General features: G+C 27.4%; 1 protein-coding gene across 1 annotated transcript in view; it reads left to right on the top strand.

The window, feature by feature from the left end:
- Nucleotides 1-17,263, top strand: part of Fas3 (fasciclin 3) — a 354,642-nt gene that overhangs the window by 312,325 nt on the left and 25,054 nt on the right. The window lies entirely within an intron of this gene.

Genomic DNA, 17,263 nt, shown 5'->3' with positions numbered 1-17,263 from the left:
ATCTAAGTCAAAGTTATTATTAACGAATCGATAACTATAATGTACAATAGAATTATAATATTTTAGGTATCTTCATCAGGATAGAATCATACTATCATATAGTAAATATAGAAAATCAATTCCGAAATGCTCAAAGCTTAAATATTGTAAGAATCAGTAAAAACCTACAAGAGAAAAAAGTTTTCTATCAGACCTTCGCAAAATTCACTATGTATTGAATAAGGAAAACTATATACAAAAAAAGTTTGTCATATATGTTTGAAAAATTCCCTTTGCCGGTATATTTTCAGGTGCACGTTATATGCATTCAAAATCCATCAAGGGAATAGCAAATACACAGTATCTCTCTCTTGTTGAGTATTTGTCGTAGCAGCTTCATTTCTTTTCCGTATTGCGCTGGTATTCATAGAGTAGCAGACGGAATACCTCAGTCTTGTATTGCACACCCATGCAAATCAATTGGAAATACATCACAAAAGGAACAATAGAGAAAGACGGAACGAGTCCCGAGTCACAGTAAAGTAGAAGAACGAACCGAACTTGCTGGAACACGATGAACCCGGTTGCATGAGCCCGATTAACGGTTGCACTACCGTTGTTATGGCTATTGTATTTATTGTTGAATTGCGAGTCACCCTAGTGTTGCGAACGCTAGTCGTAAAAATGCTATCTACCTCTGTTTCTCTCTATTTGAGCTTTATATCGACTTTTGTTGGAACAAGAAAAATAGCTTTATTAGAATGCATTCGAGTCTGTAACCTATCTGACAAGTTACGACTCCCAAGGATCATGATCATACATAAAGTGTAGGTCTATAAAAATGTTGTAAGTATTTTATGTATTTTTTTGTTTGCAAAATATCTATACATCCTTTATTTCTTTTACGAGATATTAATTTGTCCCAATCAATTATTGGCTAAAAATTTTATTAAGCATTTTCTAAAATAAATACTAACTTTAAATTCAATGTAGAAAGTTTATTTATATTACTTTGCAGGTAGTTTCATAAAATACATCAAAATTTGTAATACATTATGAGGTTCCATATGATGTAAGCATTCGTAAATATTAAATTTTCTTCAAGTTCGACCTATAAATATAAGATCCCATAAAAATCATAAAAATACTATTATTATATAGATTAAGATAAGAATAAAGAAATATACTAGAGTAACTTATATTATCACAAAATGATAAAATAATATCAATTTTTGCACCAACTAATTTTTTAAAATAATTAATATTATTTATACCATTAATTAATAATTATAAATTTTATATATATATATATATATATATATATATATGTATATATATGTATATATATTTAGAGATTTATCGACTATATAAGACACTGCGATATTTTTCTATAAAATTGATGCTATTAACTATAGCTATCATCATATTCACCTTCTGTTTACTATTGCTTTTGTTCATGCGTAGGGTAATCACTTGCAAAAGATATTGTGTATGTTGCTATATCAGTTATATTTGATTCATACGCGGTGATTTTTCAAAAAGATTTATGTTGATAGAAAAGAAATAATACCCATAATACAATAAAGGTTGCATATATAATGAAAATAAAATGGTACTATAGTAATTTCTTTTGAGAACTTCTTTTCTCTTTTTGTACAGATTTTTATAGTTACTTTATCAAATAACTAAATGATTATAGGAAATTTTAATACAGTAATTCGTATTTTTTGACAGAATTATTAAAAAATTCAATGGAAAAATTTACTATCTTTAGAAGATAAACTATAATCATAATTACACCTTTAAATAATTAATTATTATATAATTATTGATAAAAGTAACTGCAGAAAACTTCAAAACTTTCATTATTATCACTGAAATTGTTAAATTCAACTTAAAATTAAAGAAAATATCCAAAATAGTATACTGACACATATTAATATGAATTTATTGAATGTTTTTATTTTCCAGGATATAGGAATAATATAAACATAATTAGAACGTGATTTGTTGAATTGCATATTAAATGCATACGATTTGTTTGTTGTATATGTAAATAATAAGCATACAATTGAATAGATTTACTACAAATGTAAACATTTCACTTGTAAATATCTACACGTAGATTGTAATGAAATGCAATATGATGCATAAAGTTAGAATTAATTAAATCTATATAAATACATTATTAGGATAACTTTCATTAATACAAGAAAACCAAATAAAACACCAAGCATGAACATTTAGATTTTCTTGGAATCTAATCTTAAAAATTTTTTATCGGTTCTTGAATCGACTTTTTTATTACAAATTTATGATTGAAACAAAATTATGTATACCTTATTATTATTAAGGAATATAATTCGACTAATAAAATTAAGGATGCACAATATGCTTTATCCACTGTTGACCTGCATACATATGAGTTTAAATTGGCTTTATACTTTAAAAAATGAAATTATGAAATTTTGTATATGTAATTTTGTATATATTATTTGATTGTGTTTTTATTATACATACATATATATATATATAATAATTGAATGTTACACGTATTTTTAAAATAATTAATATTTTAGGAATAGTTTAATTAATAAAAATTAAGAATAGTAATAATAATAATTGATGGAATTTTATACATGGATATATAAATTTTCAAATAAGGTAATTAACAATTTTTATGCCGACAAGGTTGATATTCCCTTTTCCTATTCTCCTTACTGTATGAAGACATGTTGTATTCTCTACAACAAAACAATGACAAGATTAAATTCCACTGAGCACGTACACTTCTACTCCACTTTATATGACACACTATTTACTCTATCTGTGTCACTTTCGCTCTCATGCTCCTCAGTAATTGTAGCATAAAATATATAAAGATATTGCAGGCATGTTTTTATTTAAGAAAAAATAAGATCAAATTTTGAGCTTTTCAAGCCTGCCGATTTAACTTATATTAGTAATAAATATTCATGTTAGATTATTTCACATTTCTATGCTTATATTTATCGAGTGATAGACTAGTCATATAAATTTATAACAAAATTGTAAGAGATATTAAATCCGAAACATACATAATGCAATTACTAATATTAATAAAATAATTCCATTTTTAGTAAATAATAAATAATAGTGAGAATCTTCATAAATCTTTCTTATTTGAATGAAACTGAAAATTTAGGAGATTAGGAAAACGAAATTATACAATACTCAAGCATAGCTAAAGCATATGTACACACGCCCGAGAGAAACTGGGAGTTTAAAATGTAAGAGAGCCGTTTGAAAATTACATATATCATCGTGACACGAGCGCTTATAATGATAATGTAATTAATGAACTATCTATCTCAGACTAATATTTGTATAGTGGCCAAGTGCAAAATGTACTTCTAGCTCCAGGTATTTATTAAAGGTATGATATGAAAAATGAACATTAAACTATATTCTATAAGATGGTATAATATTAACATAATTAAGTAATCCTGAAGCAGCTTTGATTAAACGTTTAAATCACGATAAAGAGTATTTGGATCTAGGGATAAAGCGTTACTTTGACATTAGTGTTTTTTATGTACTTGGATTAATTTGATTCATAATACTAAATTAAATAATTACAATTTAATTGAATCATGCTTTAAACATTGTTAATATTATAACATAAACATAAATAAATTATTTTATGTGATACCTATTCATTTAAGTTAAACATTTATACAATTTATAATAATGAACCTTAAGAAAATAATCTTATTAATAAGATTTTTAAAATATGTTTTCATACACGCATATTATGTGTCTTTAAAATGTATATGAATATAAGTAATTGCATACTCAATTTTAAATTCAAATACATATGTTAATTCATACTTGACTTTACATTTATATTCATACATGACTTTTAGAAAATATTAAAAAACTTCAATCTTCTTAAATCTTTGAACAAGTGTATAAACCTAATAATATTTTTATTTTATAATACATGCAGTATTTTCTGAGTATAGGATAGAAAGAGAGACAAAAAGTAATAAAGAAATCGCGAGATTGAATATAAGGACGGGTGGGAAGAAAGAAGGGATTGATTCCTTGCTTAGATAAGATATACGTAACAAAATCGATGTGTAGCCGTAGAATTGAAAGTAGGTGTGAACTTGCGCCTAATTTCGCGGGTAAATTAAATTATCCTGTGAATATTTCAATTTATAAGTTTTAGTTTAAATACGATAATAATATAGTCATGTAATCCATTAGCACATATTGAAATTTGTTCGCATTCTCTCTCTCTCTCTCTCACTCTCTCTGTCTCTCTCACACTCTCTGTCCCGCTCTCTTTCTCTTTCTCACTCTCTAACTCTCTAACACTTCGGTAAATGGTGTATGTAAAATTTTATCAATACTTTAAGTCAACGAAGAGTTGAAGATTAAAGACCCTGGATTAGTGTTTTGATAGATCGCGCCACTACTGTTTGAATAATACCTCTCGCTCCCGTCTCCATCATTCATATACTCTTACTCACTCAGATTCCCTCTCTGTCGTTCACGCTGAACTTGGGGTTCCGTGCGAGGAAGATTCAGCTCTCGTAAATTCCGTAACTTCATGTATTATAGTAATTCACGAACTCCTAGCGAGGTGACGTGGGGGGAGGGTATAGCGCCAAATATTGTCGAGTTTCTGAAATGAATTATGCGCATCGTAACGGGACATCGTGAACCGACGATTTCCTATGCCGCTACTGTTTCTGCTGCTCTGTTGTAGTTGCATTGAGCGCAAAAATAAAGCGACGATTGTCAAGGATCGTTAATCTGTCATTTTTGCCCCTTTACCTCTCAATTTCATCTAATCCTCCTTTTTGCTTTGACATTTCTGTTTTCCGTACACTGTTTTCGAGTGTGCGCATGATGTACCAAAAATTAAAACTAGAAAACTATACCAGCAAAAAAATTTTTATTACACATAACTAGGCTTTCAGATTTATAATTATTATATCAAGTATTTAAAAACTTTTTCTCATATTGTATCAGAGAATTTGAATTATTAAATTGATCTATTTAAAATAAATTAATTCAAACAAATTTATTATTTCAATTTATAAAAGTATTATAACTGTAATTACAGTTAAAAAAATTAAAAATTATTATAAAGAAAGGTAATCAGCTTAAACAACAGTTATTAAAATACTGATAAATATATATGATTCAAATGAAATATAGAGGAAAAAATTAAGTTAAGATTATTAAAGAAATCAAACTTTAATTTCGTTTTTGTGCTTTGATTGCATAAGTTTGAAATTCATCCAGTGATTTATAAGAAATAAACAAAAATTTTTATCTAATAAAGCAAATTTACGTTTCCTCATTAAAGAAAGTACACTTAACGAAAAATGTTTTCAAGAAAGTTTATTGAGAGGAGTACGAGGAGAGAAGATTCGCTCGAAAAGAACTAAGAGGTTAAAAGCTAAATTCTTGAAATCCTTTCACTACAAGTTTCTTTAAACGCTTTAAATCGTTGTATGTTAAGAAAATTAACTTCACGAAGCAATTTCAGTTTATGAAGTGGAACCACTTCCTTGTCCAAAGTACCAATGTGCTCAGACGTGTCAAGCGATAAAATCACTTTACCTTTTATTTGATTTTCCTCTTATGAAAGTTGAGCATCCGAAGATTTTCAAGCTCAAAAAAGTCATAATTAAAAATTCATAAAAGTAACAATAAGAAAAAAAAATTTCCTTTTTTTATTTAAGCTCACTATTGCCCTTATCAGAATATCATTTAAAATGTACTTATATTTTAATTAAAATTATTCTTAATGCAAATTTTATTTGATTATAATGTTGTTTTTTAACGATTACAATTTATTTTAATATTATTCATGTTAGTTTTCATAAATATGAAATTTAATCATGATTTTATGTATTAGTTATCTTTTATTTATCGACATATGTAGTGGTATAGTACGAGATTTCTGAAGTATTTGAATTTATTATAATCACTTTTAAGTACTGGATAGATTTTTATATGCAAAATATAAAAGAAAAAAATAAAAAAAAACATTAATTTGCTATAAATATACAGATCTACTCCACTACCTTTTCTTAAGCTTCATCTTAATTTGCACGACTTTATATGTCCTAAACACTATCGCATTTACAAATACTGATGGATGGTTCGTTTTCGAGAATGCAATATAAAAACACCATCGAGGCATCGATACATAAAGCCTTAAATATGGCAAATGACATCTAAAACATATAACTGTACAATGAGCAGAAAAAAATGATCACTGAATTCATTAAATTGCTTTTAAGACTGGAATGGCAGTCGTTAACCGCTATTTTTTGGCCTATATTAAAGAACATTGAATGTCATAGTTTTTCAACTATTATAATTATTAATTTTTTTTATCTTCGTTATATATTATCGTCTTATAATAATGATCTACAAACACAAGTATGCTAAGTTGAATTCATAAATTTAAACCACAATTTAATAAATAATTCAGTGTGTTACTGAAATGTTATTAAAAATTTTAAATAATGGGTAATATATAAAATGAGTAAAAGTGATTAATAACTATTTTTTAATAGTCATAAACGGAAAAATATCAATGACATAAATCATAAGAAATGATTCGAATAAGAGTTTTATGATCCTATAAAATAGTTTCGTGTCTCTGATCCGGTAAAAATTGTTTACTACATCGATGCATAAGCTCTGAACTTTCAGCGTATGAATGTGTTAGCGAGTGCATGCATATATTGCACGGCGACGGATGTCTTGATTCGGAAGAGAATGGCCCAAATATAAAATACATTTTGTCGAATGGAAGTGTCGAGACGCTCCGGGAACAGACACCGGGGAACTCCGCAACTCCGATTGTCTCGCCGCTGGATGTGTGGAAGAATGAACAATATTCGATAAATCTTTGACTTATACCTCTGTGAAAGTTTAAGGCCCGCTCGTTCGAGAGTTTTCCAATTCGTCAAAATATGCGCCGAGAGCTCGTATTTTTTTTTCGTTCAAAATCCAACATTGGCCTCATGAGGAATACGGCGGATTCTATATTATTGATGAACACTTTATGCGAGTTCCGAATTTTGATTTTATTATGGATTATGGAATTATAAGAAGTTCTTTAAAATTGATGATACATAGGGATAAGAAGATAGATCGGAAAAAGCAGGTAATATGCAGCGAATCTCATTAAGATGGCTTCATTCAACTAAAAATATCATTCGAAATTAATTGATTTATATCGTGAATAAACACAACACACGCGCGCGCGCATGCACACAAACACATAACTAACTGCGTGATGATAATTTTAGTTTCGAATAACAAATTTATATTAAAAATTTATTAAAATATATTAAATATTAAATATATTAAAATAATATATTAAAAATTTATTGCGGATATGCTTCATTCAATTATATGCATTGAATTAAAAATGTAATAAAAATAATCAATAAAATAATTACGTAGTTAAATAAAACTCTCAATGTTCTTTACTTTTATATTTACTTTTAAATATGTGTGTGTGTGTGTGTGTATAAAATATTTATATGAAAAACTAAGCTTTAAAAAAAATTAAGTTCGTTGGATAATGAAAGCTCGCAAAGATTAGGCTAACTCTTAATCGTGATTGTTGAAATACTAGTCAAATGTAAGTGTTTGAACATATTTGTTACTTCAGTACATAGAATCAGTACTATATCCTACGTCCTTTAGGAGCTTCAAACACGCCTGCAATCTTAGTTTTATACAAGCACACACAACAACTCTTACAAAAGGACGGCGAATCTTCCAGTTCTACGGCAAAATTCAAAAGCTACAAGGCAGACAGTCCTTTTATTTCCACCACTACCGAAAGATGAGCCGCAAATATGGAAATGTCGTTCTCTCTGCTATTACGTTTTCCTTAAAAGTAGACGAGGTCGACTCTTTCTTCCTATATTTCAAACTCATTTCAATGCTTGTAAGTAGTTTGACGACATTCAATGTGAAAAGTGAGGACGTTCAAAATATTCGTGCTTCATGAGTTTGAAATAATATATAAATATAATATTTGTTTACACCGAAAGATATAAAAATTATTTTATTCCAATATTTTGATTTAATAATGACAACGTAAAAAAAATTTGAATTAAGTGTCATTTTAGATGAAAATGCGAGTAATTTTTCATCTTATCTACATTTTAAGAAATATAAAAGAAAGAAGTACAAGTCTAACTATATTTGCTAATTATTATAAATATTATTCCCGTTCTTCTTTTAACAAATAATGAGGAATAGTGAAAACCATAGACATTTACCTAATTGATATAAAAGTTATGCGGCTTTTGTTTCACAGGAAAACGACAAACAATTTAAAATTCAATGAAAAATAAAAATAAATTCATCTGACCTCGCGTAGTTATAATCGAAAATTTGCGTGAAAGCTTTGATTACTTTTATGTAAGTATAGTGAAAAGTGGAAAAATTTGTTGAAATTGTAATTGTTGAAGCACAGAGAATTATGAATAATAAAAAACTTCACATTTTTATTCTTTTGCTTATTTAAAAAATAACTGATGAAAATTTCTAAAATAATTTCACTAATCCTTGCAAGAGTATTTGTATGCCACCAATAATATACTTAATATATCTATGAAATACGTAAGATTTATTTACATTAAAAAGGAATAAAAAATACAAAAGTAATTTACTCACAAATAATTATGATTCATACTATTCTTGTATTACAGCTATTTAACTTAAGCATTTTAACTTTTAAAAGTCGTGAATAGAAAAATGAAAAGAGAAACACCAAAGCTTTCCTTTCCTCATCAATTTTACTTTTCCTATTGTATATTGTACTTCCTCTTGTATATTTAATATCAATTCAATAAATAACAATTGTTTAATAGATCGACATTTTGTTGTATAGTTTTAATTTATCCTATGGATTATGCGAAAAAAAAACTAAGGCTGCAGTCTGTCATGTAAAGAAAGAGGAAATATAGTTTTGTGAATAAGTTTTGGAAATAAGTTTTTTCATGCAGGCCGATGACCTTATACTTTGAATGACGGTTATTAAATATGGAATTTACTTTACATAACGTAATTTTGACATGTCTGGTGATGAGTAAAACCATTTAAATTCGTGCGTCAAATGAAATATATGAACGAGTATGACGATGATGAAGTTAAGACGAAGATTATTGAAAACTATGGAAGGCTATTGGTCTTGAATTTAAATTCTTAGAGTTGTGATTGGAAACTTAATTTATGATATCTATATTTTTTCGGTGGTAGTAATTTATTTTCCGTTTTATTATTAATCTAATTTGCACTGTTAGTTAATAATAAATATATTCAAACATTTAATTAGTAAGAGTTAATTTTTTATATGTACTATTCGTATTAAAACTTAATACATAAATTTACAATTACATTATGATAAAATTGTCAACTATCATAGTTATAATTTATTGAAAATTATCTCTTATTTTTCTTTTCTGTGCTGCTATTCTGATAAAAAAACTTGAAGTACTTTACATTTCTAACTAAAGTAATTCACTATATATTCATACTTAATGAAATAAATATAAAGTTATATACTATATTTAGAATATTGTAGCTGTATATTTAAAAATAAATTATAAATACAAGAGAAAAATATAAATTATAATATTATGTTAATTATAGAAAATTGTCACAGCCAACATTGATCTTATGTAATAAAATTCATTGATAAAATGAAATAGAACTAATCATAAAAGAATATTATATTCTTAATTTATCACTAAAATATTTCAAATTTTAAAAAATTTAATTTAAGCATACATTAATTGGCATTACATGAACAAACTACATAAGTATTATAATTACTTTTTATTCTATTAATTAAAACTGTATAATTGATTGTTTTTGTATAAAAAAATTAGGAAAAGACGAGGTTGCTAGGAATAAAAGCGAGAATGGTCAAAGGATGAAAGATAATGGCGTTGCTTTATAGAGTTAATTTACCACCATGTAAACTGGTCTTAATCTCCATCGGGGTTTATGGCTGCTGGGTGATATTTGAAGATCTCGCCGATATATATTAAAATACACATATTAAAGAAAGAAATCTCGGTAAAAGAGAGGAAAAGAGGGAGATAGGAAACAATTTAGAAGAAAAATAAACATTGTAGAAGTTAGTTCATTTTATTATCACATATATAAAAATTTTTTTTTTAATTTACTTTTTGAGTTTGATTTAAGACACTGACAATAATTATGACAAATGTTTTTCACAAAATTCTTAATTTCTTATTTGTACAAACTACTACTATATATATCTCAATGATAAAATATTAAAACGAATATATTTTTTTTATAAATACAATTTTTAAAGTTTACGCTGAATAATCCTAATTTATGTAAAAATGAAAAGTTCTAATGAGCAAATTAATTTATTCGAATGCTAAAGATGCTAATAATCATTATATGCTACATCTTAATAATAGATAATAATATTTTTAAATTAAATAGGTACATCTATACCATATACATGTTTAATTGAGTCAGTTTTTCTAATAAAGTTATTAATTATATTAAAAAGGTAACAAAGAAATTTAATATTAAAAATTATGTAGAACATAATGAAAAAAGCAAAACACGAGCAATTGTTTTATTTTGTAAGATCAAATGAGAAATAGATGAAATATTAGATAGATGAACCTTTATCTTCTCTATTTTTACCAATTTTTTATATTTTTATTTATTAAAAATTCTATGTTATATATTTTGTCATACAGTATTATTATTTCCATTTGAAAGAGATAATTATATTATTAAGATAAGTTATATAAGTATTGTATTAGAATAATTGTGTGTCGAAGTTATTTAACCGTAAGAGATATAGGATACCGAACTTTGATAAGATAAAAGCGATTAAAATTTAGAATGAGTTTTTCTTGAAACGAGAATAAAACAATAAATCACAAATCACCGTATAGTTATCACACAGAAAGTTGAAGGATTTTTTTTCAAGACATAAAATGATAACCTTATTTAATAGTTAATCAATTTGGTTATTTTGTCTTAAAAAATTAATCATATGCGTACACTGATACGATTGAAGCTTTGATTTGAATTATTCGATTTGAATTATTGATATAGACAACTATATGGTTTACGTAATTGGATGCAGAATGTTATAATGTGTATATATATATATATATATGTAATTATGGGCTTCTGTTCGAAATATGCAATGTTAAAGTGCTGACCCCGAGATTGTCGAAGGTACAATCTCAGCTGTATAAGGGCGAGTGCGTGGCGGACACGCGCGCGCACGTTTCTCTAACAGCTCGAAAAAATTGGAAATCATTGGAAAATTGCGCGGAATTGCACCAGTGAGCGGTTCTTTGCCTCTTTGGTACCGTTTTCTCGGTTTGTGGAGCGACTATCTCGTCAATTACCAGCTGACTTCCCCACTCCACTAACCTTCCTGTATTTATATGCAATTTTCAAAAAAGTCAAGAGTTAACCCAAGTGCAAATTGATCTACCGCACGAATTTTCCATCTTCTTATCAAGTCTCTGGCTCACCTTCGATTCCGAATGTTTTATGTCATGCTTCTCAGGGATAGGGCGATTTTGCACGCTACACCCCGATTTTCTGACTTTTGAATCCTTGAGCATAACTATGGCGCTGCTTTAGCAATTGAAAATACGAGGAAGAACTTTTTTTTCAATCGCCTTTTCTTTAAACATTCCATAATCATATATTGAGATGTACGCAATCTCGTAGCTGAAAAGAAAATAATCTAAATCTTTTTCAGTAATTGGAAAATGTCAATGATTTACGATATATTTTATTCATATTCTTACATATTGGTCTGTCGTATAATATATAATTAAATACTTATTTTAATATGAAATATTAAAATGTTTATAATATGTTTCCTATATGATTGAAACTTATTTATATTACGAATTATGATCATCATTCATTGCTTTGGATATTAAGAGTATGATCTAATAATAAGCAAGGGTACACTTATATTTTTATTCAATGATTTATTATTGTTTTAAATGACTAGCATAGTTATTTCTGAAAATCATAATTAGGAATCAATTATTTATATTTTTATGATTGCTCAATGTTAGCGTAATTTCTTTTGTAGTATATGGCTGATTAATTTTTATGATATAAAAAATTTAATTCACAAAAATCTTCTAAAAATATGTTTGGATAAATTTTTGAAAATAAAATTGTGTTATTACATAATTCAGTTGTCACGATAAATAAAGAAAATAAATTAAATTTATACGTATAAAATAGATTGGATTCAATATTGTTTGAAAATTGGGTTATTATGTGAGATATGAAAACTTGGAATATTCCATAGTAATTACAATAGTATTTTCTTCATTTATTAATGACGTTTATGACTAATTAGAAAGCTGTAAATTTAATTTGCATTTTCGAATATTGATTCGTTAAAGACAATTTTATATAATCCAATTTCAGCCTTAACAAGGGGGGGGGGGAAGAGTCGTTTTCTGAGATTGTACATTGTATCTCTCATCTGATACGTACATAAATCCATAGATGATGAAACCACGATAACATATGTGATGATTTATGAATGGTATGCACATCGTAGACCCCCGAAATTTACGTAACTTGAGTTATTCTCGATTGCATGTGTGGTGTGCATTGTGCATCATGTTGTTTAAACCAATAAACGCTTGTCAGTCCTTCTTTCGTGTTTCTCAAAAACCATACAATATAAATTTCTATTTTGAGAATATAAAAAAAAAGTTGTTTTACATTATTTATATTTATGATTTTCGAGCCACTTAAAGCATAATATTTTTATATATAATACTCTTTATGATAAAATATGAAAATCTAATTATAAATTATAATAAAGAAATAGATATTTATAACGCCTTGGTTTTATATGTAAGTAATATATATGCTATAACATAGAGAATATTTGTAAAAGAAGATTCTTAACTCTTATACTAAGCTTAGAACGATCAATGTGAATCAATTTGTACACTCGGCCTTCGCTCATCTTTAACCTAATCCCGACAAATTTAATAAAATATTTCGATCGCCTTTTAATTTACTTGGTATAGTGGGGGCTACCGCTGTACCTAATGCTTCAATTCGCTATAACTATGAAGTTAAAGAGAACAAAACAGAAGCTTTTTACATTTGTTACTCTATATATTCATAAAATTAAAATATCTCGTTGCTGTGAGCTTCTATTTTTTTAAGTTCATCTTCGATAAGAGCTAGAGAATGGACAGTCCGCGATGGAGAGGTGGATTCCTTTTCTCATCTTACAGCTCACAGTTATACTCGGGCTTATTTTAACGGTTTTAACACGCTCCTATATGGAACATCATTCTGCATTAAAGTGGCTTAAGTTTTACAACTTTCCCGTTGCACTTATGAGCACCAGCAGCATACGCTCTTATTTTTCATCTAACTTTTTCTCTTTGTCCTCCTTCTATATATATATATATATATATATCACATATATGCCGCGCACACTTTGCCCCCCCCCGTTTTTGTGCGGCACTCTTATAATCAAGGCAAGCAAGACTAGTCGACCTCGGTCATACAGCAATTTTCGAATCCGCATTGAGGAAATTAACAGTATTAGCGAGCCTCATCTAATACAGCTGGGACTGGAGTGCGAACTACCCTCGGATCAGTCGTCACCACGGTATATGTACAACCATTGCCATGGCTGCTGCTTTGCTACTTGCAGAGTTACTGCAAGCGTATAAGCTTACTATGTATGCAAAACAGTACCGGAGAGATCCCCCGTAGATTGGAGATTTGCTTTGGAATTGATTGAATTGGAGATTTTCCGTGGAAGCATTTTTTTTCATTGTTACTTTTTATTTTACCTCTCTAATCAACAAACGGGTTGTTTTTGGTAACGTGCAGTACGTCTCTCGATACGTCTCAGATTGATGTAATGTCGTTTTTAAATTCGTTTTTAAATCTATTTGCTTTTATTTACTGGTATCATTATTAATTAAATGAGAATGACAAGAGAAATATGCTTTCGAAATAGTCTGACTGTGCAAGGTTAATTTCTCGATATTTGTAATAAAGGCATTTAGAATAACGATTTAAATTCGTTATTTACAAACTCAATTTGTAAGTGAAACTGATAAAAGACTTCACGTAATATTATCGTGCAAATAATAAAAAATAATAAAAAATAATAGTAGCTAATTAAACAACAGGACTTACCATGGAAGTAAAAAGTTAATGTGTTCGATTGCTTCGATAATTACGAATGAAATTTATTATCGAGAACGCGTGACCACGTGCGGAAGCCGAGGGACATATCCAAGCATGAAACAGAGCGCAATGAAATGGAGACAGGAATCAGAAACTGAAACCATGTATGAAGCTATATATGTTGTTATTGAGTTGCCGCAATAAAACATGTAAATTTTACACCGCCTCTGTATTCTTCCACCATAACCCCACATCGAGCATGCGTGGTGCTACGATAATCAAATCTCATGGTAAACTTTAAATCATCGTTGTATATGCTGCAGTTTCCGGCTTATACATATCGTGTTTTGACTAGCTTGACACCTTCAGTCACTCTACATTCGATATAAAATAGTGAAAATTAGCAGGAACGTGCTATTTATTATTCATTGGAGTTTTATTGATGCGCCCGAGTGGCAGGAATTTTCTATTTATTATTCATTGGAGTTTTATTGATGCGCCCGAGTGAACCATCTCAGTGCTACCTTTGGCTTATTTTAATATTAAAAAATTCACTAAACTGCTTAACTATATAGGCGTCTGAATACATATGTAGAGATGCAATTGTATTAAAAATCAGGCGATTGGATGGAAGATTGCGATAGTAGTTCACGGATATTCAACTTATAAAATTTTATGCATTATCGAATCACTGTTTATTATTCTTACTTGGGAAATGTAGCCTAATGATATAGTAATGCATTCAGTACGTGACTATTATTTATTCGCTTCAATACTCACATTATTATGTTTATGTAGTAGTATAATCAAAATATATTTCAGAAAATTATGAAACAATAATTGCGTAAATAATAATAAATTTTCTAAATACAATAATAACAACAATATGCTAAAATATACAATAAAATTGATCGAACGTATTATTGAAAAATATACAAAAAGCATAAATCAACATTAAATTTCTTGTTACATATCGTAAAATATTTTTCTTTTAATTGAATCGTCATTATTTTCTTGCTATTAAATATATAATCTATTTTTATTCATTGCGCTCGTCTGTCTTGATCATAACGCTATAGTAAACGTAATGTAATGACATAATTATAAAACGATTTGATAACGATGGTATTCATTTCTAATATATTCCATAATCTGTATTGTAAATATTCTAATGGTATAATTGGTAAAATATAATATAAAATTTAATAAAAAATAATGTAAGCAAGATAAAATTTAAGATGAATATATTTATGATAAATATATACATATTTGACCGCTCTAATTGATCTAATTGACCGATCTAAAATGAATATATTTGCTGAATAAATTAAATAAATTTAGTAGGAAGAGTTTATGATATGAAATAATCATAATATTATAATTAATATTATAAATAATTACACTTTTTTAATATGTATTATATATAAAAGAACATAAAAGTTATGTAAAATTTTCTAAATATAATGGTTGAAAGTGACGAGATAGTGTATAATTTTCATATTATTTTGTTTCCCAGAAAAGAAAATTGCAGAAAGTAATGTATTATTTTCTAATAGGTGAGCATGATCTTAAACATAGCATAATAATCAACTAAGGTGTGAAAAGTAGAAGTGGAAAGGATATTTTTAAATACATAATAAATTGCTGTTTCAGCCTAGTAGAATTGTACAATATAAATAATGCAAATAAATTTACAAGTGTAACTGTTAAAACTTTTTTTAATCTGAGTTAGAATTATTTAGCAAGACAATGCAATATATCATAATGAAAAAAAAACATTATAAAAATAAAACTCGAAAAGTTACCAATGATGAAAAAAGTCTCATTGCATAAAATGAAAACTTCGAAATTCTCGATAAAAATAATATTTGTAGTATATTTAAATACAAACAAAATTACATAAAAAAAAACATTTCATAATAATAATAAAAATTGTATGTCTAAAGTAAAATTAGAGAAATTATAAAAGTAGGAGTAAAGTATATAGAAATAGTCGGAAAAGATAAAAAAAAAGTACGGTGAGAATATAAAATAAATTTCGAAGCTTTAGTATACTATCTCAATTAATATTGCCATACAATTATTTGAAAATTAAACTTCATATTATTTTTACCCAAATACCGTATATTGAAAATTATATTAAATTTCAATAGCTTTAAAAGCTATGTAATGATAATGATTATGGTCATGGTGATAAGATCATTAACGCAAAGTGTCAATCAAAGCTACATCCAAAAAATTTATTAGACGAGTAAATGAGCACTCCGATTCATTCAGAAATCATATTTTCCCAAGTATGCCAAGGAAAAAGCATACAAAATTAATAATTTAATAATGCTATTAAGTAATGTTTAGTTAACTCGAATTTTTTTAAAGAATCGAGCAGCGTTGATTATTAGATACACTTGAATTTTATATTTGTATGGGAAGGGCGGCGGTTATGACTTAATAATTTCCAAAGTGATATCTTTGTCCATGATCTTTGTGATGAGCCAACATATTGCCGCCTCAGCATCCACCATATTATTTCTCAGAATTATTGATATATCCTATGCACTATTGACTTCCGCATTTTATTTATATATATATATATATATATATATATATATATATATATATATATATATATATATATTAACAAAACAAAGTACAAATAGAACGCATTCGTCTTGAGTTTCAATAAGAATTGCTCGCCAGTCGTTGAGTGAATTATTAAACTAATTTTGCGTTATATAAGTAACTAATTTATTTTGTATATTGTATTATATTATACAATAAAACTTTCCTACTAATAATCGATTTTCCGATCAATGTTTAATTGCCCTTATATTTACATTAACGTGAACTAGTGATATTACTGTTGTTGTGATCAATATAATAATAATGCGATTGCTCGATTTTCCATGATTACATATTCTAATGGAAAAAAAAGATTTGATTAAAAGATTAGATAGATGCAAGTGCGGAATCACCAGACTTCATTGCTTTAGAAAGTTAGAAAGTAAAAAAGAAAATAAAGATGAGATAATCTTTTGATATG

This window comes from Ceratosolen solmsi, unplaced genomic scaffold (assembly GCF_000503995.2).
Source record: "Ceratosolen solmsi marchali unplaced genomic scaffold, CerSol_1.0 scaffold47, whole genome shotgun sequence".
NCBI classification, from domain to species: Eukaryota; Metazoa; Arthropoda; class Insecta; order Hymenoptera; family Agaonidae; genus Ceratosolen; species Ceratosolen solmsi.
Note: the sequence above shows the minus strand (reverse complement) of the source record. Positions and strands in the feature narration are given on the sequence as shown.